The sequence below is a fragment of the Meles meles genome, chromosome 6, assembly GCF_922984935.1.
Source record: "Meles meles chromosome 6, mMelMel3.1 paternal haplotype, whole genome shotgun sequence".
NCBI lineage: Eukaryota > Metazoa > Chordata > Mammalia > Carnivora > Mustelidae > Meles > Meles meles.
In genome coordinates, this window is record NC_060071.1 from 115,975,188 (window position 1) to 116,000,949 (window position 25,762).

Consider the following 25,762-nt stretch of genomic DNA (forward strand, 5'->3'; position numbering starts at 1 on the left):
ACCTGGAATCCCAGTCCAGTCAGACTCAGTGTCTCTCCCAGCAGACCGTGCTGCAGTGACGCTGGGCTTCAAGTCTCCTCTTCCAGTATTTAGTTTTCACTGTTATTTGAAGTTACCAAAAACTTTTTCCTTGTCATTGACAAGCTGCCATTTCCAAGATTATCTGCTGATTAAGTCCATTTTAGATGAACAGTGGTGCTACTTTTTAGGGAGTCATAGTAGATGTCTTTTGGAGTTTGAGGAAACTGGATAGTCTTAATTAGTATATATTAGTTTTATGAGACAGTTTCAGGAGTGTATATTGGATTTTCTAAAACAGAACATAATTTTCATCTCACACTCCCTTTTCTTTGGTGCGGAAAAATCAGCCTATTAACTACTGAGGAGATGAATTCATACTTCAACTTCTCTTGCTCTCCTTTAGATGGAATCCCAGTGGCAGGGGACTGAGAGAGGGGAACCATATAACACCATGTGCTCTGAGTTGGTCACTCTCAAGGTGAATGACTGTCCCATCTTGTCTTTGGTCATGGGATCCCTCCCCTCTAGTCTCCAGCGTTCTCCTCGGAGGCAGCTCCATGTCCATCTGGTTTGCTCAGCTTCTCCATGGCGGTTCCTCCATGGCAGGACTCCTCAGGACTGCTGGCTGTCATTCTCAGTTAATTAACTTTAGAGCCCTTTCTAGGTTTTGAAGAAGGTCCTGTTAGTCTCCCACACCTCTTTGGGAGCCACTGGAAACAAGGCTATCCTTTTGTTCATTTCCCCTGTGATCCATACAACCATCTCTTCTCTGTTGACTCCATCTCACTGTGGCATAAGCACAGCTCTGGGGTGAACAACCCTCCCTAGAGGGCAAGTACACATGAACCTCTCCCTCTCTGTTTCCTTAAAGCCTGTCTGGTGTTCTACTCCCAACCACAGTCCTCTTGCTTCTGAGGGGATCCTTCTGGGAAGATGATGGGGCTAGGGCCTCTCTGGGAAACCACACACCCCTATAGTCCAGGTAACACCGCTACAGTGCCTGAGGGATGGGTACCTTGGATGGAAAAGGGGAAAGGAGTTCTTTTGGGCCAGTCTTATTTGTCTACTGTTTTGGGCCAAACAGTTGTTGGATGCTCAGAAATACTTTTCTTGTGCTCGGTGATCTTAATCGAATCTCAAAATCTGAGCAACTGACTTTATTTTGCTTGGATTGAAGCTGTATCCATCCCACCTTGCCCTGGGGCAGGGCATGTCTTGGACTGCAGGGTGGGAGAGGGTAGTGAAGTGTGTGATGTTGATGGTAACGGGGAAGACCCAGCTGAAGTCTCAGTATCTTCTTCTGCTCCACTGGCCAATGAGCCGATCACTGTACTAAGTACATTAGACTCATGTCCTCCTCAAAACAATTCCCAAACTACTACCATTCCTGTTTCCAGGTGAAGAGATGGAAACCCCGAGAGAGGATAGGTAAATTGCTCAAAGATCCCAGTTGTAAGTGGTGGAGGAAGAAAGATCTAGGGTAATTGCATTCCAAAGCCTTCATTTTACATCCCAACAGTGGTCTCATTACTTGGTGAACAACCAACTCTCCAGGGAGTTTGTTAAAAATAATTTGATAGGGTTGCCTGGGTAGCTCAGTGGGTTAAAGCCTCTGCCTTTGGCTCAGGTCATGATCCCAGGGTCCTGGGATGGAGCCCCACATCGGGCTCTCTGCTCAGTGGGGAACCTGCTTCTCCCTCTCTCTCTGCCTGCCTCTCTGCCTACTTGTGATCTCTGTCTGTCAAATAAATAAATAAAATCTTAAAAAATAATAATTTGATAAAGACCCACCTCAAGGGATCCTGGTCCAAGTGGTCGGTGATGGGGCCAGGTCATCTGTACCTTGAAGAGTCTCTGGAGGTAATTCAGGTGCCCCCCAAAGTTTGAAAGCCCCCTCTGCCACTTGTTAATTGTGTGATCTGGAGCAGATGACGGCACCTTCCAGTGCCCTGGTTCCTCATTTATTAAATGGGCGATGACGACAGTACCCACGGCATTGAGTTATTGTGGGAATTAAGTGGGTTTAAAACGAAAGTACTAGGATGAGTCCATGGCACATAGTAAGTACTCGATAAGCACTAAAGATGATTCCTTTTGCTGCCTCTTAGCAGCAACTTACTTATGAAACATTTTTTAGGAGTGTTATTTCCTGGACAGATTACATAAAAGGGTAATTGCCTGCATTTACATAAATTTTTGATAGTCTGTGTCTCGGAGAGCAATATTTTTTTAGCCACTTTCCCCCAATCTAAGTTTAAGCCTAATTTGGATCCCGTGGTCTCTTGTGATCCTAACCACTCTGAGGCCACATTATGAAGGTTAATTGAAATGAAGCTGGAGCTATAATACTAATGGCAGACAAGAGAGAAGAAGATCAGTGATTCTCAGCCTTGATTGTGCCTTAGAAATATCTGGCGAGCTTGAAACGGTGCCAAAGTCACACCCGTACTGTTAACATCAGAGTCTCGGCAGATGGGGCCCAGCTAGCCGTATGCTTTGATGCCAGGTGACCCTGGTGTGTGGCCATTAGGCCCCTCCCAGGTCTTCTGAACAGACACTCTGGGGGTGGGACCCAGGAGTCAGTGATCTAACGTGGGGCTTTCTACGAACTTCAGAACCTTTGGTGTGAACCATTCTGTATCCCCTCCATTCCCCCAAGTCCAGGCCTCTCTTTCTGCTTCTCTGCTCAGTGGGGTATGATATGAAGGCAAGAGACGTGTTAGCCTTTAGTTCCCTTAAGAAGGTGCAAGTAGATCCGTAGTTAAATCAAGCTGATACCATTCCAACCAGACCTGTGCTAGACTGGGGGAATGAGGATCTGCCTGGGGGGAAAAGGGGGTGAGGAGATAAGCCAATTAAGGGAGGCCCAACTCTCTCAGAAGGACACCTGTTTATATTGGCCTAAAATACCCCTTCTCTCCAATCCTAACCATGCCCTGGAAGCCTCAGGAGACCAATCAAATGTAAACAAGTTCCAAACCAACCCATCTGCTTTTCATTTCCTGCAGGATGCTAAATAGAGTCTTTTAAGGTTGCTTAAAATATGTCCCTCTCCTCCTGCCCCGCCCTGTGGGGCATTTGCTCTGCGTCCTCAGACCACCTTACCTCCTGCCTCCTCCTCCACCTGGGGCCCTTCTGCACAGACTTGGCTTCAAACAATGCTCACAGTTATTCCTGGCATTTGCTTTTTTGGCTTAGCGTTCATCCAATGATATCTTTTTCTTCTTCTCTTAAAAGCACTGTCTTCTGTCTCCTCATTTGTCCCCTTCTCCGCTGGCAAATGTAATGCCACCAACATTTGAAAGTGGTCTGGTTCCCTTGAGTCTGGTAAATGGCCCTGCTGCTAGAATTAGCGTGAGAGCGCTGTGTGCAGAAGTGAGAGCATGGGCTAACAGGCCCTCCTCTCCAGGGGCTCAGATGCCCCTCTTGGGACCTCCACAGTGTACTTGGGAGGTTGGAGTAAGCTGCAGCTGGGGGGTGGGACCTGGAGTAAGTCTGAGTTTCCTTCCTAAATTGAGTAGTGACTCAAGGTGACCTTGAACCACTCTTGGTTTTGCTCTACTTCTGTGTAACATCTGTTAAGTAGAGACCTTTGGCACCAATTAACAAGAGTAGGGCCCCATTCTGTTGCAAAGTACTTCAAGATTGCAAACAAACTTGGAAAGACCAGTTCCAGGGGAAATCATGGGGTAGGGGGTAGGAAATGTGCCCTTTATTCTTCTTTCAATATCAGAGAGATGCTGCCCTCCTCTTCTTCAAGGAGTTAATTTGGACCATCTTCTAGGTCAGAAGCCCGAGCTCCACACCCTGTCCCGAATGTGCTGTCCTGTCCCATATTTCAGCTTTTTCAGAGTCCTGCCAAGTAGAGGGTAGGTAAAATGGTAACAGCTATTATTGCCCTAATGTGTTTTCCCTCTAAATCTGTCAACGTAAACTTCTGAACGGCCTCTTTATGCCAGGAATTGTGCTATACCCTTAAGAAGCTTATGTTCCTGTTCAAGAGACAAGATATGAGCACGCGCAAAGGTAATGGCCAGAGACCATGGCAAATGCACCAGACGGATAACAGAGGTTCAAGGAGTTGCGACCAGTTCAGTAGCAGCATCTCGAGCACCTGTTACATGCTCTGTTTTGTGGTAAGCACTGAGGCTAAACCAGTGAACAAAACAGATAAAGCCCTTGGCTTCGTGGATCTTAGGTTCTAAGGAGGCAAGACAGAGTGTAAATGGGTAAACATATAATTCGTCAACATGTGACAAGGGCTTTGAAGGAAAATGAAGCGGAGTGAGGTGATTTTTTCTGGAGAGGAGGTCAGGGAAGATCTCTCTGGAAAAGTAGCATTTGCGTCAAAACCTGCCGAAAAGGAAAGAGCACGTCATCAGAATGTCTAGGGGAGTTTCCCAAGCAAGCTGAATAGCAAGTGCAAAGGCGATGTGTGCTTGGTGCGCTCTATGAAGGACAGGAGGGCCGATGTGGCTAGAAGGCAGAGAACAAGAGGGTGCGAGCATGTGCATAGGCTATAAGGTTACAGAAGTGGTGGGTACATCAGAGTGTCCTGCGGGCTGTGATGAGAACTTCGGATTTTATTCTGAAGCCCTTGGAGAGTTTTGAGCAGAGTAGTAACATGATCTGATTTATGTATCAGAAGGATCTCCTTGTGTGAGGACAGACTCTAGGGGTCCACGAAGAGAAGCATGAGGTCAACAAGCAGGCAATAATTCTGGGGCAAAATGATGGTGGCTTGGACTAGGTCATAGGACCGGAGGTGGCGAGATAAGATTGCATTCTGAATGTATTTTGTAGACAAGAGAGCTAATGTATGGGTTTATGAATAAAGAGAGAAATTAAGAATGACTCCACAAAGTTTTTGGACTGAACCCAAGGTTTTACATTCATAGGAGGGAGTGGCTACTTCTGCTTACGATAATCAGAGGATTAATGAAAGAAAAACCCAAGATTTGAGCTGTACTTTGGAAATCTAGTAGGGTTTTGTGGCTTGTAAACTCTCAGTGGTTTATTCTGAGAACACTTTGTCTTTTGGACCCCATCCCCCCACCCTAATCCCACCCCTTTGTTGTCTTAGCAGCCTCTACTCCGGACCAGGAACTCAGAAGTAGCCAGAGGGAAGTTCATCTTTTCTTGTTGTTGTTGTTAAAAGTTTTATTTATTTATTTGACAAAAAGAGAGAGAGAGAGAGCACAAGCAGGGGGAGCTGCAGACAGAGGGGGAAGCAGGGTCCCCACTGAGCAGGGAGCCCAATGTGGGGCTGGATCCCAGGACCCTGAGATCATGACCTGAGCCGAAGGTTTAAGCGACTGAGCATCCCAGGTGCCCTGCGAGGGAAATTCACCTTGATTCTTTGAGCCCATCAAGGACATCCTTAGCTCTTGCCAGTAATTGGTTGAGAAGTGGGCTGGATTAGAAGTGAGCAGCATGAGGCACCTAGGGGGCTCAGTGGGTTAAAGCCTCTGCCTTCGGCTCAGGTCATGATCCCAGGGTCCTGGGATCGAGCCCCCCACTGGGCTCTCTGCTCAGCAGGAAGCCTACTTCCCTTCCTCTCTCTCTGCCTGCCTCTCTGCCTACCTGTGATCTTTGTCAAATAAATAAATAAACAAATAATCTTAAAAAAAAAAGTGAGCAGCATGTACTACCATTTTGGACAATGAAGCATAAAAGGGAACTCTGCAGAAGAGACTTCTGGGAAATCCTGTAAGTCTGAGATGCTCTGGGGTTGAGATGTTGTGTAAGAACATAGTGCTTGAGCTGCTGTTGCCATCTAGCCCATGTAAAAGGGAAGGCTTAGGACAGCAGCTGGCATGGTAAGAGTGGCAGATGGGAAAGGTTGGAGACAGCATGCTTCCTTGAGGACATCATTAAGGCACTGAGTTAGGCAACTCTGGAATGACACCCCTTCTGGACTTATTACGTGTGATTAAAAAAACAAAAACCAAAAAACCTCCTAATCGTCAAATGCTTTTGTGTTGTGTGGTTTTATACTTGAAGTGAAATGTATGCCATTTTAGGTCATTAGAATAAAGATTCTACGTGGCAGGACACAGCAAAAGCAAAGACACTTTGAGGCAAAACTTTCTTTGAGACAAGAAAACTCAAAGCGTGTCTGGGGAAGAGTGGTGGAATCATTTGTCATTCATTCATAGACTCATCAATAAATATTCATAGAACCTCTGCTGTGCACCAGGCACTGTTCTGAGGTCTCAGATGCTGTGGTGAACAAGGTAGACAGGATCCTTCTTCTCGTGAAATTTATTATCTTGTGGAGGAAAGATGGCTGGTAATTAAGGAAACAGAAGCAAGAATCATTTCAGGAATTGTGAGTGTGATGAAGGAACTAGAATGTGCACTGGTGTGATAGAAAGCGACCAGAGGAGCCACTTCTGGTAGGGAAATGGTGTATTCTGGAGGCTTAGAGAGAGAAAGAAGATGGCCAGGCTGAGGAAGCGAAATGAGGCTGGTGTGGAGAGAGGAGAAGGAAAAGGACAGATACAGAAGCGGGTCTTGTGGGCTTTGTGGCCAAGGCAGGCAGAAAGAAAGAAGAATCGTTGGAGCATGTTAAGCAGGACTATGTTATAACCTGTTAAGATTTGTAGATCTGTGTGGTGGTGTCATGGATGGACGCAACTCGAAGACCCAGTGCTTATAGGGGACTCTAAATCTGGGAAAGACTTACACTGCCGAGTGACTTCCTTTCATTTCAACAACCCACCAAACACTGTGGCTCGTTTGAGAATTTTAGGTACAGGAATAAGGTCATTAGGGAAGGCACCTTCCTCTGCTGAGCCATCCACTTAGACTTAGACTTTTTCTTCTAGAAGAAAAGCCAGCCTTGGTACAACTAGACACAAAGAATAGTGTCAATTACAAGTGGGTGATTCGCCCAGGATGCTGGTCACATTAGGTTAGGGCAATTCTAGGACAGAGTTGTCCAAAATAAATAAAATGTGAGCCACACAGGTAGTTAATTAGAAAATTAAAATTTTCTAATAGCCACATTAAAAAATTAAAAGAAAGTAAAAAAAATCAAATTAACTTTAATTGCAGATTTCATTTGAACCAATGTATTAAAAATATTGTCAACTCATTACATAATCAATATAAAAATTATTAATGATCTATTTTTTCTGTTTTCACCCTAAGTCTTTGAAATCTTTATATATACATTAAAAATATATATTTTTTAAAAGTTGGGCTTAAGGAGCCCAACACAGGGCTTGAACTCATGGCCCTGAGAACATGACGCTGGCCAAAACCAAGAGTCAGATGCTTAGCGGACTGAGCCGCTCAGGCACTCCTGAGCCAGGAAATGTTCAAGGGCTTGGTAGCCATATGTGCTTAGTGGCTACTATACTGGACAGCACAAGATAAAAATATGGGCTGGGAAGGAAAGCTATATCAGGATGGAATTCTGGATTTTGCCAATGGCTTGGTGCTTCTGCTGCTCTGTTAGAGATCCCTTCTCTTAAAGAGATATATTGGGGGTTAAGAGAGACGTATTGGTCACAGGGCATAAACATTTTGGGGACTCTAAATTATTTTCCTAATCGATTACATCCATTTTAGGATACTATTCACCATGAATAAAGGTGCCAATATGACCAGCCCCAGCTTTGGGAATTTGTGTCTTAATTTGGGGGAGGTTAATTTTGTTAAGATTTAATTTACTAATGTTAATTTAGTTAACTTAGTGAAGGAAATATCGTACTTCTTTTAATCTGTTTCTCTTTGATAACTCATAACATTGAATACTTTTCCACATATTTACTAATATTTTTTGCGGATTAATTTGTTACAAGTCTGTTCTGATATTAGCTAGGTCTTAAGATTCTTATCAACTTGGGTGCCTAGGTGACTTTGCTGGTTTAGCATCTGCCTTTGGCTCAGGTGATGATTCGAGGGTCCTGGGATCAAGGTCTGTATCAGGCAGGGCTCCTTGCTCAGCAGGGAACCTGCTTCTCCCTCTGTTCCTCCCTCCCCCCCCCCTCCCCGGCTTGTGCTTATTTTCTCTCTCTCTCAAAAATAAATAAAATCTTAAAAAAAAAGTTTTATCAACTTGTGTAAATTCTTGAGGTAACAATGTCATTAATCTTTTATCGGTCATATTTTTTATAAATATATCTGTTAGTATGTTATTTGTCTTTTGGCGATTTTTTTTTGACATGCAAAGTTTCTTTTCTGAAATCTTCATGTTGTCAAGTACTTTCATCTTTGCTCTATAGTAATCCATCCTGTACTCATGAAGTTTATCATCTTGTGAAAGAAAATTAGGTGGCAATGAAGGAAACACAATGCAAATAATTCCAGAAAGTTGTAAGTGTGATGAAGAAAGTAAAATATATTAATGTGATAGAAAGTCACCAGAAGGGCCTTCCCACTAGCACTGTGATAAATATTTAATCTTATTTTCTTCTTTCTTCTGGACTTTATAGTGTTTTGTTTTGTTTGTTTTTTTAGAGATTTTATTTATTTATTTGACAGACAGAGATCACAAGTAGGCAGAGAAGCAGGCGGAGAGAGAAGGGGAAGCAGGTTCCCTGCTGAGCAGAGAGCCAAATGCAGGGCTGGATGAGGGGCTGGATGAGGGGCTGGATGTGGGGCTGGATGTGGGGCTGGATGCGGGCTGGATGCGGGGCTGGATGTGGGCTGGATGCGGGGCTGGATGCGGGGCTGGATGCGGGGCTCAATCCCAGGACGCTGGGATCATGACCTGAGCCAAAGGCAGAGGTTTTAACCCACTGAGCCACCAAGATACCCCAATGGACTTTATAGTTTTAAGCACACTTAAGTCTTTAAATATAATGGAATTCAGGATACCTAGCTGGCTCAATCAGTGACTCTTGATCTCCAGGTTGTAAGTTTGAGCCTCACGGTGTGGAGATTACTTAATAAATAAATAAAATGGAATTCGCTTTGATGTACTAGGTAAAGTGTGGATCTAAATTCTTCCCTTCCTCCCAAATTGCTCATCAGTTTCCCTCCACCATTTATAGGTTAAAAAAAAAATTAAAAAACAACGAACTTTATCTCATTGTATTGTGATCTCTTCCTAGTATACTAAAATTTCTATGAAACTTAGGATATATTACTGATCTTTCTATTATATTCTAGGAAGCTGTCTATTCCACTATTTTACTTTAATTGTTTTGTAGGTTTTACTTTTGATAATAATTCCTCCTTAACTCCCTTCCCCCAATACATTTTCTTTCTTGCCTGTTTAGAATTTTCCTTTCTTTCTTCCTGTCATATGTTTAAAAACATCCTTCTAGGTTTTTTTTTTTTTTCCTTAAACAAGATTCTGCTAGAACTAGAACTGAAGTTGTAGGAAACAGGTATTTATGTAATATTTTGGCTTCCTATCCAGGAACATCTATTTTCATTCATTCACATCTTTTTAGACAACGCAGGTTTTGTAGCTTCCTTTGTAAAGAAATGTGTGTATATATGTGTGCATGTTTGCACACATATATAGTATTTTGGACTGGGTTTTGTAGAAACAGACTCAGAGATGGAGCATTGTTCTGGAAGGTTTTCACAGAAGGCACATGTAGCTGGTTGGGGTAGGGGTGGGGGGAAGGGAGGGAACAGGGAACCTGAAAGAGATAGTCCAGAACTGGAATGGGACATTGAGGTTTAGCAATTGAAAAATAAAATACAATCTTTGAATGGATCCGATGCTCCTGTCAGCCTGACCATCACATTGTCTTTTCTCAGACTGGCCTCAGGGGTGGTCAGATTGTCAGGCAAGTGTTAATTGTACCTAACTGCCTTCCGTAGAGGTATACCATGCATAATCCTCTCATAACAAATGGTGCGCTTGTTTCCCCTTGACAATATTGGGTATTATCAAGCTTTGGGATCTTTTGTCAATATGGAGATGAAAAATGGCATCACATTTTAGTTTTGAAGTTTTAGTTTTGAATGAAGTTAAGAGAATTTGCTGTGGCTGATGTCAAAGAGATTACTGCCTGTGTTCTCCTCTAGGATTTTAATGGATTCCTGTCTCACATTGAGGTCTTTCATCCATTTTGAGTTTATCTTTGTGTATAGTGTAAGAGAATGGTCGAGTCTCATTCTTCTGTATTTAACTGTCCGATTTCCCCAGTACAATTTGTTGAAGAGACTTTTTTTTTCCATTGGATATTTTTCCTGCTTTGTTGAAAGTTATTTGACCATAGAGTTGAGGGTCCATATCTAGGCTCTCTGTTCCATTGGTCTGTGTCTCTTTTTGCACTGGTACCATGCTGTCTTGAGGATCACAACTTTGTAATATAGCTTGAAATCAGGCAACGTGATGCCCCCAGCTTTTTTTTTCTCTTTCAACATTTCCTTGGTGATTTGGGGTCTTTTCTGGTTCCTACAAATTTTAGGATTGTTTGTTCCAGCGCTTTGAAAAATGCCGATGGTATTTTGATCAGGTTGGCGTTGAAAGTATAGATTGCTCTAGGCAGCATGGACATTTTAACAATGTTTATTCTTCTGATCTATGAGCATGGAATGTTTTTCCATCTTTTCGTGTCTTCTTCAATTTCTTTCATGAGTGTTCTGTAGTTCCTAGAGTATAGATCCTTTACCTCTTTGGTTAGGTTTATTCCAAGATATCTTATGGTTTTTGATGCTACTATAAATGGAATTGATTCTCTAATTTTCCTTTCTATGTTTCATTTTTAGTGTATAGAAAAGCAACTGATATCTGTGCATTGATTTTGTGTCCTGCCACATTACTGAATTGCTGTATGAGTTCTAGTAATTTGGGGGTGGAGTCTTTCAGGTTTTCCACATAAAGTATCATGTCATCTGTGAAGAGAGTGAGTTTGATTTCTTCTCTGCCAATTTGGATACATTTTATTTCTTTTTTTTTTTTTTTTGTCTGATTGCTGTTGCTAGGGCTTCAAGTACTATGTTGAACAACAATGGGGAGAGTGGGCATCCTTGTGGTGTTCCTGATCTTAAGGGAAAGGCTCTCAGCTTTTCCCCACTGGGAATAATATTCACTGTGGGCTTTTCATGGATGGATTTTATGAAGCTGAGGAATGTTCCCTGAGATGCCCTTCAACAAACGAATGGATAAAGAAGATGTGGTCCTTATATACAATGGAATATTACTCAGCCATCCGAAAGGATGGGTATCCAACTTTTGGATCAACATGGAATGGGACTAGAGGAGATTATGCTGAGTGAAATAAGTCAAGCAGAGAAAGTCAATTATCATATGGTTTCACTTACTTGTGGAACATAAGGAATAGCATGGAGGACATTAGGAGAAGGAAGGGAAAAATGAAGGGGAGAACTGGAGGTGGAGATGAACCGTGGAATCTGAGAAACAAACTGAGGGTTTTAGAGGGGAGGGAGTGGGGGGTGGGTTGGCCTGGTGATGGGTATTAAAGAGGGTATGTATTGAATGGAACACTGGGTGCTAAATGTGAACAATGAAGCTTGGGACACTATCAAAAGCTAATAAAGTACTGTATGGTGACTAACATAACACAATAAAAAATTTAAAATAATTTTTTAAATGAGATTGAGTTTTCCAGTTGTTTGGTAGTTATTTGTATCTCATTTTGAAGCTGAAGCTTGTAGTACAGTATGATCTGGACTTTGTATCAAATTGTTGCCTTGCAGAACCCAGAACATGCCTTTTATATCTCCATAGCTTTTGTATCCCTTTAGGTTCATTTTGACTGACAGTAACTTAAACCCTTGAATCAGTGGACTTTAGCAATGAGGAAAATCTTTTATCTTACATGACATGTCCTGGGTAGTTCTAGAGCTGGCTAATTCAGCTACTCACCAAGGCCATTGAGGTCCCTGGTTTTTCCATATTTTTGATTGCCATCCTCCAGACTAGATTACCTCCTGCACACAAGATGGCTGCATCACCACCAGGCATCCCATCAAGGCAGTGCAGGATTCAGTAGAAGAGCTGCTGTTTCTTACCGTGAGCCTCTTTTTAAGAACATGGAAACTTGTCTTGAAGTCCCCTCCTAGAAGATATGTCTTGAATCTCCGTTGGTCAGGCTTGGGTTTTATGCCTGTTCCTAAACTAGTAACTGGCAAGGAGCCTGGGACCATCATATGTGGCTCATGTTAATCAGGATTTTCCCTTGAATGATAATGAGTAGGAGTGGACACTCCCTTGCTCCACCCCCACTTCCCAAATAATTAGGCCACTGGGGACAGGAAATGTGGATTCATTGTAGGGAGACAATCAACTATGATTGCCACAACTTTACATATGATATTCTCTTTGCCTGATACAGCCCTCCCCTACTTATCCTCCCATCTAACCGCCATTCATTTTTCAAGTATAGGCTGGGGTGGCTTTGGAGGAAATGTGTCTTGTCTCCTCTAGGGTCTCTAGGGGGAATAGGGAGCCCCCCTCTTCGCCCATGGCAGCCTGTGCCACCTGCTCACACTGCACTGTAATTCTGGCTTCACTTCTCAGTCTCCTGCCACAACCCAGCTTGTTGATGGCAGGGACTGGGTCTGATTTGTTTCTCTATCTCTAGCCCCTAGGACAGTGTGCAGTACAGAACACTTAACCATGGTTGTTGAACGCAATCCATTTGCTAGTATTTTCATTTAGAGTTTCAGGTCTAGATGCACAACAGAGACCAATTTATAGCTTTGTCATTTGGGAATGATTTGTCCATTGAGATTTGGAATTAGGATTATCTTTTTCACACAAAGCCAACTGAAGAGTTTCCAGAACAAATTGTTTAATTAGTGGATTATCGATTTTCTTAAAAATCCAGAAGTTCAACAAGTATTTCCTGAACACGTATTATGTGTCGGGCACCAGCCCACTTGGTGCTTTATAAGAGAGTGGTATGAGAGCTTGTTTCCGAACGTGGAGTTTATGCTTTAAGGCAGCATTTTTCAAACTGTAGGTCAAGATCTGTCATGGGTAGAGAAATCAATCTTGTGTGTCAAAGCCTCATTAAAAGGGAAAAAAGGGGATGCCTGGGTGGCTCAGTCTGTTGGGAGGCTGCCTTTGGCTCGGGTCATCATCCCAGAGTCCTGGGATCAAGTTTTGCATCGGGCTCCTTGCTTGGCAGGGGGTGTGTTTCTCCCTGTGCCTGCTGTTCCCCCTGCTTGTGCTCTCTCTCTCTGACAAGTAAAAAAGTAAAATCTTTAAAAAACCAAAAGGGGAAAAAGAGTACCATAGAGTAGAACAAAATATATCAGAGTGCATCACTCTTGGTAAAACTTGGTATATGCATGTATATATAATTTGTTTATATAATGTCCTGGGTCAGTATATAAAATGTGTTCTTTACTATGGGTGACAGTCAAAGCAGTTTAAAGCCAGTGCTCCAAGGGCCAGTCTATTTTCTTTCCTATTTCTCTTCCTAGTATGTGCTCTCTACTCCTCATGTCTGGGCCCCCTGACAGGAGGGAAAAACAAGGCTTAGAGATTCCTCTTCCCAGCACGCCCTCCTGCCCCAAGCCAGTCCCCCCCCCCCCCCCCCCCCCCCCCCCGCCCCCAAGCCTGAGATCTGGTTGGCCTGGTACTGGCTTCAGCACCAGAGGCAGAAATTCAGTTTGAGGCTCCAAGACTCATTATCTGAGCGGCCTTGGGCAAGTCTCTGGACTTTTCAGAACATCCATTTCTCTTTTGTGAGGGGAAGATGACAACAGTCCTTGCTCCACAGGCAATTGAGAAGATCGAGTGAGATACTACCACATGAGTTACTAAGGAAACCCCCTCCAGTTCCTCAGGGGAGAAGAGCAGATTTAGCCGGTGGGTTAAAAAAATTCTGTCTCCTGGGCGCCTGGGTGGCTCAGTGGTTTAGGCCACTGCCTTCGGCTCAGGTCATGATCTCAGGGTCCTGGAATCGAGTCCCGCATCGGGCTCTCTGCTCGGCAGGGAGCCTGCTTCCCTCTCACTCTCTCTGCTTGCCTCTCTGCCTACTTGTGATCTCTCTCTGTCAAATAAATAAATAAAATCTTAAAAAAAAAAAAGCTTTAAAAAAAAAAATTCTGTCTCCTGAGAAAGGAGGAAAGACATCAAGGAGTGGCCCCAAAGAGAAAGTAAAAGGGGATTCCCAGCACCCGGGGCCTGAAGATATTTGAATCAAAAAAGGGGGAGAGAGAGAGGAAGAGAGAGAGGGCATGAAGGGGAGGGATACAGAGAGGGAGAGAGAATCACAAGCGGACTCCGCGCTGAACATGGTTGATCCCAGGCTGGATCCCAGGACTCTGAGATCTTCACCTGAGCCCAAACCTAGTCACTGGCTCAACTGACAGGGCCACCCAGGCACCCCGAGGGGTACTTTTTAAATTTCTTCTTGGAGCACATTGTCAGGGGGTGTCTGGAGGGGCTGTCGTATCTGCTTTTCTTAAGCATCAGGGGAAGGGCCTTGGCCTCTGTCCTCCCTTCATTCCCTGAAGGAGCTGTGCTGGCGGCCGCCCAGCCTTCAGATCACGCAGGTTGGGAGTTGTGGGTTGTGGGGTGGGGGATGGGGTGGGAAGGGGTTCAGATAGGTCGGAAAGGGGTCTCAAAGTGGAGGAAGTCAATCGGAGCGTTTGTTGCATATTCGGGGTCATTTCTCACACATGTGAAATTCTCTCCTCTGTGACTGTCTTAGAGCTGCTGTCACAGTGGAGAATTTGGGCACAGGCTGTCCTTCCTGCTTGTCCACCTCCCCGGAAAACCCTCTGCAGGCTTCATAGCCTGCTTCTGTTGTCATCTGTATGAACAGCAAGCCATAGATGGGCTTCCTTAAATAGAAAGTTATTGGTTAAGTTTGTTGTTACTCCTGAATTGTTGAGACTTGGGAGAAAGATTCCATAGGGGATCATGCTCCCCCACACCCCCCAAAACACACATATGAACACACACACACATGCACACCCTTGAGAAAAGACAAGCAAGGTGGGAAGTTGGTTTGCCTTGGCTGGCTGCTGGGGAAGTGAAGGCTGATATCCTGGCTAGTATTTGCCTTTATCCCAAGGCGATGCAGAAAAAGAGGAAATGGGATTCCAAGAGTTTTAACTAAAGACGGGGAATCCCCAAGAATCCAGTGGTTCTTTGCTTGTTTGTTTGGTTGGTTTTTATCCATCCTTAAGGAGTCCCATCCAGGACTGGCGCACGTCATTCCCTGTTCTCCGACATGTTTCCAACCAGCCTGGGTCCTGAGGGTGCTAGAGTTCAACAGCATGCCCAGTGGAAGGAGGTGTGGAAGCAGGCAGGGCAGTCATACCTGCTCCCAATACCAGGCAAGGAGAAAGACCCCAGCATCTGTGAAGAGCTAGAGCTTGCTCCTTCGTCCCACCATCTTGGTATGTCCATTTGCCCACGTTTGTCACCCACGACCTTGAAGTAACCAAATTTAGTGGCTTTTTCTCAGGCCTCTTCTTCTACTGGACAGCCCCTCTTTCTTAAATGCTCACCCTAGTGAGCGAGTTCTCCCTGAACTTTTTTGATGACTCTTTCCGTTTCTTTTTCTTTTTTTCTGCATAGCGAATTTATGACTCCCCCAAACCTGTCTTTAGCCCTTTTCTTTCTTTACTCTCCCTCTCTCTGGGCAAACTTTTATTTCCTTTGCAACTGACCAAGTAGTATTTTGCTGAGACATGTTTTCTTTCTTTCTTCTTTTTTTAATTAACATATAATGTATTATTTGCCCCAGGGGTACAGGTCTGTGAATCATCAGGCTTACACATTTCACAGCACTCACCATAGCACATTTTCTCCCCAATGTCCATCACCCAGCTGCCCTATCCCTACCCCTCCCCACCCCCAGCAACTCTCAGTTCGGGTTTGTGAGATTAAGAGTGAGACAGTGAGATGTGCTTTCTGTCAAGAATAGTAACAAGCTTAGGCAAAGGGAAGGTTTACATGGCAAAGCGTCTACAAAGCCAAGCACAGAGCACAGATGTGAATCTGTCAGGGCTGAATCCAGGACACACTAGGCTCCAAGAAAGCCAGGCAGAGCTGGCTGAGGCCCTGGTCTCTGCCTCTCTCCTGTCTGCTCAACTTTTGCTTCTTGGACATCTCTTATCTCTCCCCTCCTCTCCTTTCTTGGGCTACCATCTGGCTTGAAGCCCTCACGACCTTTTTAGTGATTTCCTTGCAGCTGGTTATGTCCTCCCTCCAAACTATTTTGTTTCAAGAGTATCCCCTCTGCCTTGGGTCCCATGTGTAGGGCCCACCCTCTCTCCCCCGGCCCACTTTAGCTGTATTTCTCCACGGGGTAAGGAATCCACAGGCCAATGAAATGTTCCCACCTAAGGTCCCCATTTCTCTTCTAGAGCCTATTTGCCGGGCCTGGGTCAGCCTGTTCTCTGGGTACATTGTTCTGAGGACAGACCACACCACCAAAGTACTTGCTTCTGCACATGAAGGATACCCAAGGGGTAGTTGTTTACGGAGAGGGGTAGGGTGAGGTGGGAGCTTGGATATGACCATTAAATGTGCTCAAGGTCTTTGGCCATGTGGGGCAGAGCTTGAACTGAATGGGCCAGGGCCCAGTGACCAGATTTCCCCCATTCTACCCAGCATGGAACTTGGAGAAATTCAGTCATTCTGTATCTGAACCTAGCCTTTCACACTGTAAGCTTATTTCTAAGTATAGGAGGATGGAACATATTTTATTTAATAGTTTCTTAGTTTGATTTATAACTTCTTGATATGTGGCATGTGGACCTCCATTTGTAATCATACCTTGGGCCCCCACAGACCCTAGGGGCAAGTACAAATTTCATTATGGCTAGTTTAAGAAAAAAAAACTTCCCTAAACAAAGTTCTGATTAAGCCATCACCTGCCTCAAAACTTTTGCTACGACCTAAGAATGCTATGATTACTACTGTTTACTGGGGAGTAAGTGGCTGCTGTTGTTCATTATTTGGGTCAGATGAAGCTGACAGGTAGGGCTTGCCTTTCATCAGAAGAATGCTCAGGCCAGGCTTGACATGGCAAGGGAGCAGTTTGCTGCTCAGAGCTCGCTGGGAAGGTTCAGGGGACAGAAGCCAGGGAAGCCTGACAACCAGCCTTTGGAGCCTCCGGCAGAGATGCTGTAAGTTCATGCAGATAAGGTTTGGAAAATCACAGGCAATTCTAAGGTAAGCTGTTTAAGAAGTAGCTGGTGTGAGATTGTTGAGGAGAGCAGGGAACACACACAGATAGAGGGGATTTGATTCCCAAGGTCACTTTTTGCCTCCATTCCAGATTTTCCCACATACAGGAACTTGTCCTAGCCTAATCCATGTAAGATGCTTCTGGGAGGGGGGCATGGACAGTAGGAACAAAGCTTAATATTTAGTAGCACTCCACAATAGTTGTTGTTTCTTCTTCTTCTTCTTCTTCTTCTTCTTCTTCTTCTTCTTCTTCTTCTTCTTCTTCTTCTTCTCTAAATGTTTATTTTTTTTTAAAGATTTTATTTATTTGACAGACAGAGATCACAAGTAGGCAGAGAGAGAGGGAAGCAGGCTCCCTGCTGAGCGGAGAGCCCGCTGCGGGGCTCGATCCCAAGACCCTGAGATCATGACCTGAGCCGAAGGCAGAGGCTTAACCCACTGAGCCACCCAGGTGTCCCTAAATCTTTATTTTTTAAGTGATCTCTATGCCCAGTGTGGGGCTTGAACTCACCACCCTGGGAATGAGAGTCACATGCTGTATTGACTGAGCCAGCCAGGTGCCCTTTCACAAGAGCTTCTATGAGGAACTCAGAACAGTAATGAACACACTACCTTTATAATCAATTTCCACCAAATATCTTGAAAGTGATTGATTCTGGGAAATAGTCCATTTAGACTGGGAGAGCATCAGTGGGTAGGACTGGAGTTGGAGGAGGCGGCCTGGGATGCTGTCCTCTCACCTTCCAGGAGCTTCTGAGGCTGAGTCAGGTGCTGGTGCTGGAGGAGACGCTATGGGACTGAATCCAGGCTAAAGCTTCTGTGGGCCTCAGGACCATCTGTAAGAGCGGCATTCCAGATGTACAAGGATCAAGATCTTCACAGAGGAGCTATTGCTGAGTGTGGGAGAAAATAGGTAATTTTAAAAATAGGGAATATGGAGAAATGTATATTTTAGAAAAAACCTTGAGTTTAAGATTAAAAAAAAAAATGTAGGCACAGCTTTCCCGGACTTCAAACACAGGCATTGGGGATAGAGTCTCCAAAATCTGTAGAGCAGGCTATACTTACACACAAAATTGTTTTATCTCAAACTCACTGATATGGGTCCTAATGGAAGGAACTCCTCACACTTCAGAAGGGATGCTGCTGTCTTAAGCGGGCTGCCTTGTGAGGCACTTGAAGGGCCAGCCTACCCAACGCTCCTTAGACCGGCCCATCTCAGGACCACCTGGCAGTGATTGTTCCAAGAGCACCGTGTATGAGACTCTTTTCCTATTTACCCAAAATTGTCTCTTGAAAGTAATGGTATTCATTTTCCCAACCAACCACATATTATTTTCTCTATTTTTTTTAAAGATTTTATTTATTTATTTGATAGATAGAGATCACAAGTAGGGAGAGAGGCAGGCAGAGAGAGAGAGAGGAGGAAGCAGGCTCCCTGCCAAGCAGAGAGCCCAATGCGGGGCTCGATCCCAGGACCCTGGGATCATGACCTGAGCGAAAGGCAGAGGCTTTAACCCACTGAGCCACCCAGGCGCCCCTATTTTCTCTATTTTAAAATTCAAATAAGCTACTTTAGCTTTACTAAGGGAAAATTTTACCGAAGCAAAATAAAATCTCACTTGTGGAAGCTTAGGTAAGGGCAAAATTAAGTTAAATTCTTCTCCATATTAATTTAGAAATAGTAATAAAAGCAAAATGTTCTAAAGGTTACACCAATCAGGGTCCTGGCAACAGAGAGCCTTGGAGTGAGTCATTTGAGGAAAGTGTAATAAAGGCAGTACTTACTAAGCCGAGGCTGGGCTTAGACAAAGAAAAGGGGATGGTGTCCTACTGTTGGTTTGGTAAGGGCAGGAACCATTACCACCAGGAGGTGTAAAAGGGCCAAGGGCGGCAAAACTAGGTAAGGGAACCCATAAAGAAAGCTGATGGGGAGGGTAAGTTCACAGGAAGGAACCAGAGAAATAAATAGGTCAACCTCATCAGCCTTTCCTCCTGGAGGCTGGAAGGCAAAGGGAGCCCATCAATTCAAGTTCCTGTGGCTCAGCCTCTTAGGGCAAAGAACAGGTCGAGAAAGGTGAAGAGTGGATCTTGAGGGACAAATGAAGAAAATCCAGTGTTGATCAGAGACAGCTAAGGAACCGGAGGGACCCTTGTGTATTTTCACCAGTGCTGGAGAAAACAGTAAAGTGATTTGTTTTCCTACCATCTTGTTACTATTGCCCTGTAATATGTTTATAAGAAACATATCATCATTCAATATTATGCTCTTGTATCAGGGGAGGGGAACAGGATCCTATGTCCCACGCCCAGGCCTACAGACTCAAGTCTCACACCAGAAGGGATGGAGAAATGTGAAGTAAGCACTCCCAATGACGCAGATTCAGCTTCCAGAAGCCTTGAGTTATGAAATGAGAGGGTGAGCAGTAGCAGTTATCTGGTAAGGAAAGTGGAATCTTATCTGTGCTGAGAAAACAGCTCTACACCCAGTATGGACGCAGGTAGACAAGGAAAGGGCAGGTGAACACACAAGTGAGAACAATTGGTCCGTGGGGTGTTCTGAGTTTTAAGACTTTTTTTTCTTTTTTTGGCTATGAAAATGTTCACATCAGGGCTTATTAAATTAAAAACACTTAAAAATTAAAAGTCAAATTAAAAAGAGAGAAATTGGTAAAACACTAGGTCACCACAGGGGCTGACCCGAACATAAGGAGTCCGTGGAACTTAACAGGATCTGAGTTCTCTTGGTTCTGGTCAGGGCTGCTCAGAATCCCAGAGTCTCCCAAGCCAGCTTTGTCCTACAGACATCCAGAGAGAACATCTGTGGCCTGAAAGAAGGTCAGACCCTGACCTGGCTTCCCAGGACCCCACAAGAAGTATAAATGGGCAGGCAGCCACCAATGACGAGACTTCTTCTCCCTCTCCTGGACTCAGTGATTTAATCTTTGGGACTTGGGCTGAGAAGGACCCTTCTGTTGGTTTCCTTATTAGCAGTTCCCTGACAGGGAAAGTTACCTGCCCAAGGTAACCTTATACTGCAACAGAAATAACCCTTGGGGCTAGATGCAGCAGGGTTGTACTGGAAGATTCCAAGGCCCCGCAGTTCTTATCTCTGTGGAGGCCTGGGTCTGGGCCCTCTGCCTCTCTTTGAAGTCTTCTGTCTTTGATTGGTCTTCCATTGACCTGTAAAGCTCAGGACAGGGTTGGGGTGGGGAGGGGGGCAGGGTTAGCCTGGTTTCCCCACTGAGGCCAGTGAGTTGCCTGCAAAGAGGAAGTTCAGTGTATAGTCCTTGGGATAGGGAGAGAGGCCCTCTCTCACTGCAGAAGTCAGGAAAGTCTCATTATATTCTATGTGAAGAGCCCCCCAGTATTTTCTGGGCCGACGCAGAGAAGGACTATTTATTTCTCAGCGATGCTTGTCTGAATTGGCAGGCTTGGGCTGGAGCAGGGAGAAGCAGATCCAAGCCAATCATGTGATGGAATTATACCTGCTGAGAGAGAGAACAGCGCGGCTCCCCAAGCAGACGTTCTTGCAGACTCTGCATTGTAAACTCTGGCCTGGGAGGCCCTGGGCTAATTTGTCTTTTGCCAACTAACTGCAAATGGAGGAGGGCAGAGCTTGGCAGCCTCTCCAGATGCCTGGTGATTTGAGGATCACTCAAACCAGCGCCCCCCCACCCCCGCTGCCCTCCCACTGATGCTTAAATAACAGATATGAATTTGTTCCACTTCGTCAAGGAGCAAATTTTTATTTTTCCAAATCAACTGAAACCAAGCTCTGAGCCCCACCTTGGCCTGGTTGGTGGGACCCTCGGTAGTAATCATTATCAAAATCCCCCCTTCCTCTTCCCTGAGCAGCACTATTATCTAGAGATCTACTTGGTAGCAGAAGAATGCAACAGGGGTCTGAGGTAGTCAGTAAAATAGCCACCGTCATTATTTCTTCTTTTGTTACAAGATGCAACTATTACACTAAAAGGTTTCCAACATTAGCAGTCCACTTTGCCTGCACCCTCTGCAATAGGCCATAGGCCCTTGCCTGTGTTTTCAAGGTCAAATAATTAGAGAGTGTCCCTGAGGCATTAGTGATGGGCTAAGCCTGGGGTGAGGGGAGGGTGGAAGGAGCTTTGAAGAAACTTTGGACCTTCCCCAAATAATCTGGGTCAGTGTCTTCCACTCTTCACTGTAGATAATTAATATTTGCTCCTTCCCATTTATAGAACCATGTAAACAGAACAGCCTCCTCCTCTCCCCAGACTTGCTGCCACTAAGACCCTTCTGCAGAGACATTGTGGAGGCCTGACTGCTGGGTGCCAACTGCCACCTCAGGGCCCAGAACCTCCGGAGAGTGCACCATTTGAGGATACCTCCCCTTAATGTCCTTCTAGGCTTGCAGAATGCAACTCTGTCCCTCACCCAGGAAGCCTCAGCTTCTCTCTACCCATCCCCACCCCATCCTCTCGGGCACTTACAGCTGAATTCCTTCTTGGGCTTGACTCTTGAATTGGAGAAAAGCTATTCGTTAACTGCTGCCACCAGCTAAGACAGTACTGGGGGCCGAGAGCCCTGAACACAAAGCCTTGGCTGATTTGTCAGGCTAGATGACCAGTGAAGAGGGACAGATATTGTTTTTTTCTTTTGAAGTCTTTTTTCCTATGGCAGAAAGGAAACCTTGGCTCATTTGATGGTCATGCCTGAAACTGTGCCACCAAAGAGGCACTCCTTTGAGTGGGATATCTGCACGGGATCCTAAGAGGTGTTCCCAGGTGAGGTAACAGGGCTGGCTCCTAGCTTACTGTAAGGGGTTCCTGTGACACTGCCCTACAGTGGCGGGGGCTAGAATATAGCAGGTGGGGCCGGGAGAGGGGCAGGCCCGGCTCTGTCCCACTTTGCAAGCAGGCCCAGTGACTGGCTTTGTGGTTGGTTAGATCAGGTGACGCTGACCAGAAAGCCTTCTCTTCTTTCTGTTGAAGATAAGCTTGCCAGTTTCCTGTGGTTTGTTAGGGGCCGGGCTCCCATGTCCTAGGGACATAGCAAAGTGGGGCGATCCGCTCAGATATCAAACCACCTAGGAGTTACTGCTGTTTTGTAAGAAAAAAAAGACCTTCACGGTCAAGTTCAGAATGAGCTGGGAATCAGAACACAGGTTCACGTGACCAGCAGAGGCCTCAAAATTCTCTCCGGGACTCCCGAGAACCACTAGGCTACTCTCCTGTCCGCCTCGGGATTAACAGCAGCTAGGAGCAGACTCTGGTTGGAATCAGGTTCCTTGTGTGACCTTGGGTACTTACCCTCTGTGCCTCAGTTTCTTGTCTCCTAAAATGGGGATAATAGTGTACCTACCTCATGGGGGTGTTGTGGGGATCTGTTAGTATATTTGGGCCTTAGAACAGGGCCTAGCACATAACAAGTGTTAGATAAATTTTCACTGTTGTAATTGTTTTTATTGTTTATGGCCAGGTGGGTCCCAGCTGCTAGAGATAATTAATCCTACTACTTGCTCCCAGTTTGCCTAGCACTACAGGTGAAGTAATAGCTGTAAAACACCCAGAGTTTCCCTGAGTAGGGGTGGAGTGGGGTGGGGGAGGGGGCTTCAAAATACCCAGATTCATTACTAGAACCTGGGTACAGAGGCTTTTACCTTGGGGCATTGCAGCCCAAGTAGACCTGACTCCCACATGGTTGAAGTACACCCTTGGGGCACCCCGCTGGCTCAAGTCAGTAGAGCATGTGACTCTTAATCTTGTGGTTGTAAGTTCAAGCCCTATGTTGGGTCTAGAGCTTACTTGGGGTGGGGGGGGGAAAGGAAGGAAGAAAGAAAGAAATATACCTTTAATGGCCATCGTTTGAGGGGCTTTGAAAGGCTTTCTGGGTTGCACACATCTCTGTCACGGGCTTGTCTCAATGCCTAAAATTGTCTCCAGTACTCCCAGGAATTCTAAAGCGGTTACCCTGTCTGCAGCCAGACTGACTGTTTACAAATCCTGACTGTACTCACCAGCTGGGAGTCTGGGAGACGTTACCTACTCCCCTCTGCTTGCTCACCTGTAAAGTGAGAATGGGAAAGCACCGTCTTGATATAGCGTTTGTGATTACGTGGAATAACGTGTGAAGGGTTAGCAGAGCGCCTGGTACACCCCGAACTCGGTAGCTGGCCGTGACGGTGGAATTGACTAGAGAAGGAATCCAGCAGTGATTTCCTATTTACTAGCCCATGAATGCTCAGTGTTTACACGTTTTATTTTATTTCATTTTTTAAAAGATTTATTTATTTATTTGACAGAAACACAGCGAGAGAGGGAACACAAGCAGGGGGAGTGGGAGAGGGAGAAGCAGGCATCCAGCCGAGCAGGGAGCCTAATGTGGGGCTTGATCCCAGGACCCTGGGCTCATGACCTGAGCCAAAGGCAGACGCTTAATGACTGAGCCACCCAGGCATACCTGTAATAACTATTACTAAGAGTACAAAAACGTTAAAGAAAGTATTGTGATGAACACCTGTATACACACCATTTCGACTCAACAGTTGTTTTGTTCATGACTGCTGTTTTTACTGTTATTCGTGGGTTTTGTACAGTTACTTTGCTGTTATGTGCATATATATCTTTTCCCTCAATCATTTGAAAATGGCAAACGTCATAACACTTCGCTCTTATGTACTTCAGCATGTAGCTCCCCCAAATGAAGAGGTTCTCCTACATAACCCCAGTACCATTACTACAATAGAACAATTGACAGGGATTGATTATTTACATGTTTGTTTATTTTTTAAGATTTTATTTATTTATTTGACAGAGCGAGAGAGCACAAGCAGGCAGACGGAGAGAGAGAAGCAGGCTCCCCGCAGAGCAGTGGGCCTGGTGTGGGACTTGATCCCAGGACCCTGGGATCATGACCTGAACCTAAGGTAGCCACTTAACTGATGGAGCCACCCAGCACCCCAAATTTTTAAATATTACCGAATACTAAGTCAATAGTCACACCTTTTTTGTTGTTCCCCAAATGTCTTTGAGAGCTGTTTTTCCCCCCTAAATAGCAACCAATCATAGGTCACGCATGTATTGTGTTTGATTATGTCTCTTTCAATCTGGAATAATCTCCCCTTCATTCCTTTTTTAGTGACACGGACTTTTGAAGAGGCCGGGTTGTCTCATACAATGTCCCACATTCTGGATTTTTCTTACTGTTTGCTTGTAGTGCTATGTTCAGTGAATATTTTGGAAAGGGATGAAAAAAACCTGGAGCTTGAACTGGATTCTCCAGGAATTCATAAGGACATAGAACCCTATTGCCCATAGGAAATGAGGGAGGAAACAAACAAACAAAAAAAAAAAACAAGGCACACTCGTGTTTTTTTTTTTTAGAAACTTGAAACCTGTTAAATACGAACTCCCCATTCTCCCCTTCTCACCGTCCCTAGCACCCACCATTCCACTTTCTGTATGAATTTTTACTAAGAACCTCGCCTAAGAAGAATCATATAATATCTGTCCTTTTGTGACTGGCTTACTTCACTTAGCATAGTGTCTTCAGGGTTTATCATGTTGTAACATGTCAAAATTCCCTTCCTTTTAACAGCTACAGATTATTTCATTGTATGTGCGGATATAGCACACTTTGCTTATCCATCTGTCTGTTGATGGACACTTGGGTTGCTTCCACCTTTTGGCTACTGAATAATGCTCCTATGAGCATGGGCATACACACACCTGTTCCCATCCCTGCAAAGCACACTCATTTTTACCCTTTGTCCTGGGGCTAGTCCTCACACAGCCTCTAGTAACTGCTAACTTTAGAAATCATGTTTTGAATAAATTTTCCTTTCTATTGTTCTCTCCCTATGACCAGCATCTAACATGAGATGACTTTTGTGGTTTTGCCATTATCTGGAGCTTATAACCATCTACACCAACCAGAGAAATCTGGACATCACTCAGAGCAAATATTTCTGTACTGTTTCCTGTTGCAAGTATGTTGATTATAATATCAAGGTGTGAGAAGCCAAAAGCTCCGAGATTTTAAAGCCAGAGATGACCTTTTAAATCACTGTAATGACTTTTTAATCTGTTAGGCTCTCATACTTCAGGGAGTTCCCTTTTTAAAGGTATTTATTCCAAGTCTCTGAGTTAACATGGGTGATTTATATGTAGCTACGCATAAACTATGAGAGGAAGCCGGGCCAAGTGGAACGAATGAACTTTGAACCTAATGATCAGGAGACGGGATCCAGGATCTGAGCCCTACTGATAAGCATGCGACCTGAGACAAAGCCTGAATCGTACTTTAAGTGCTTGGGTCTTCTCATCTGCCAGATGGGAGGTTGGGTTATAGCCTTCACCTGCTATGATTGCCTGAGCTACAGTTTTTTAATTGCAGGCATCAATACTGGGGGGGCAGGTATAGAAAAGAGAAAGCTCCCAGGTTGAGTCCTAGCTTCTCCACAAATGAGTTGGGTGCTCTTCCGGAGATCCCTTCATTCTATAAGCCTAAACTTTCTCGCTTGCAAAACAGGGATGACGACTACTGCAGAGCACGGGTGAAGATTACAGCCGGTGAAGGAGAGTGACAAGGCTTTGTATTTTTAAGGTACTGTGGGGTCACATGAGCATGGTTAGATGGAGGATTTTAAGCCATCAGGAGTGCTGC

At 44.8% G+C, this 25,762-nt stretch overlaps 1 protein-coding gene across 5 annotated transcripts in view; it reads left to right on the plus strand.

Moving 5' to 3' along the window:
* FUT8 (fucosyltransferase 8) overlaps positions 1-25,762 on the plus strand; it is a 398,079-nt gene that overhangs the window by 26,188 nt on the left and 346,129 nt on the right. Inside the window, exon 2 of one of the 5 annotated variants that reach the window (XM_046008253.1) lies at positions 25,628-25,702. The exons of the other annotated variants lie outside the window; for them this stretch is intronic. The gene's annotated coding sequence lies outside the window, so the exon portion shown is untranslated. The remainder of the gene's footprint in view (positions 1-25,627; positions 25,703-25,762) is intronic. 5 annotated transcript variants of the gene reach the window in all.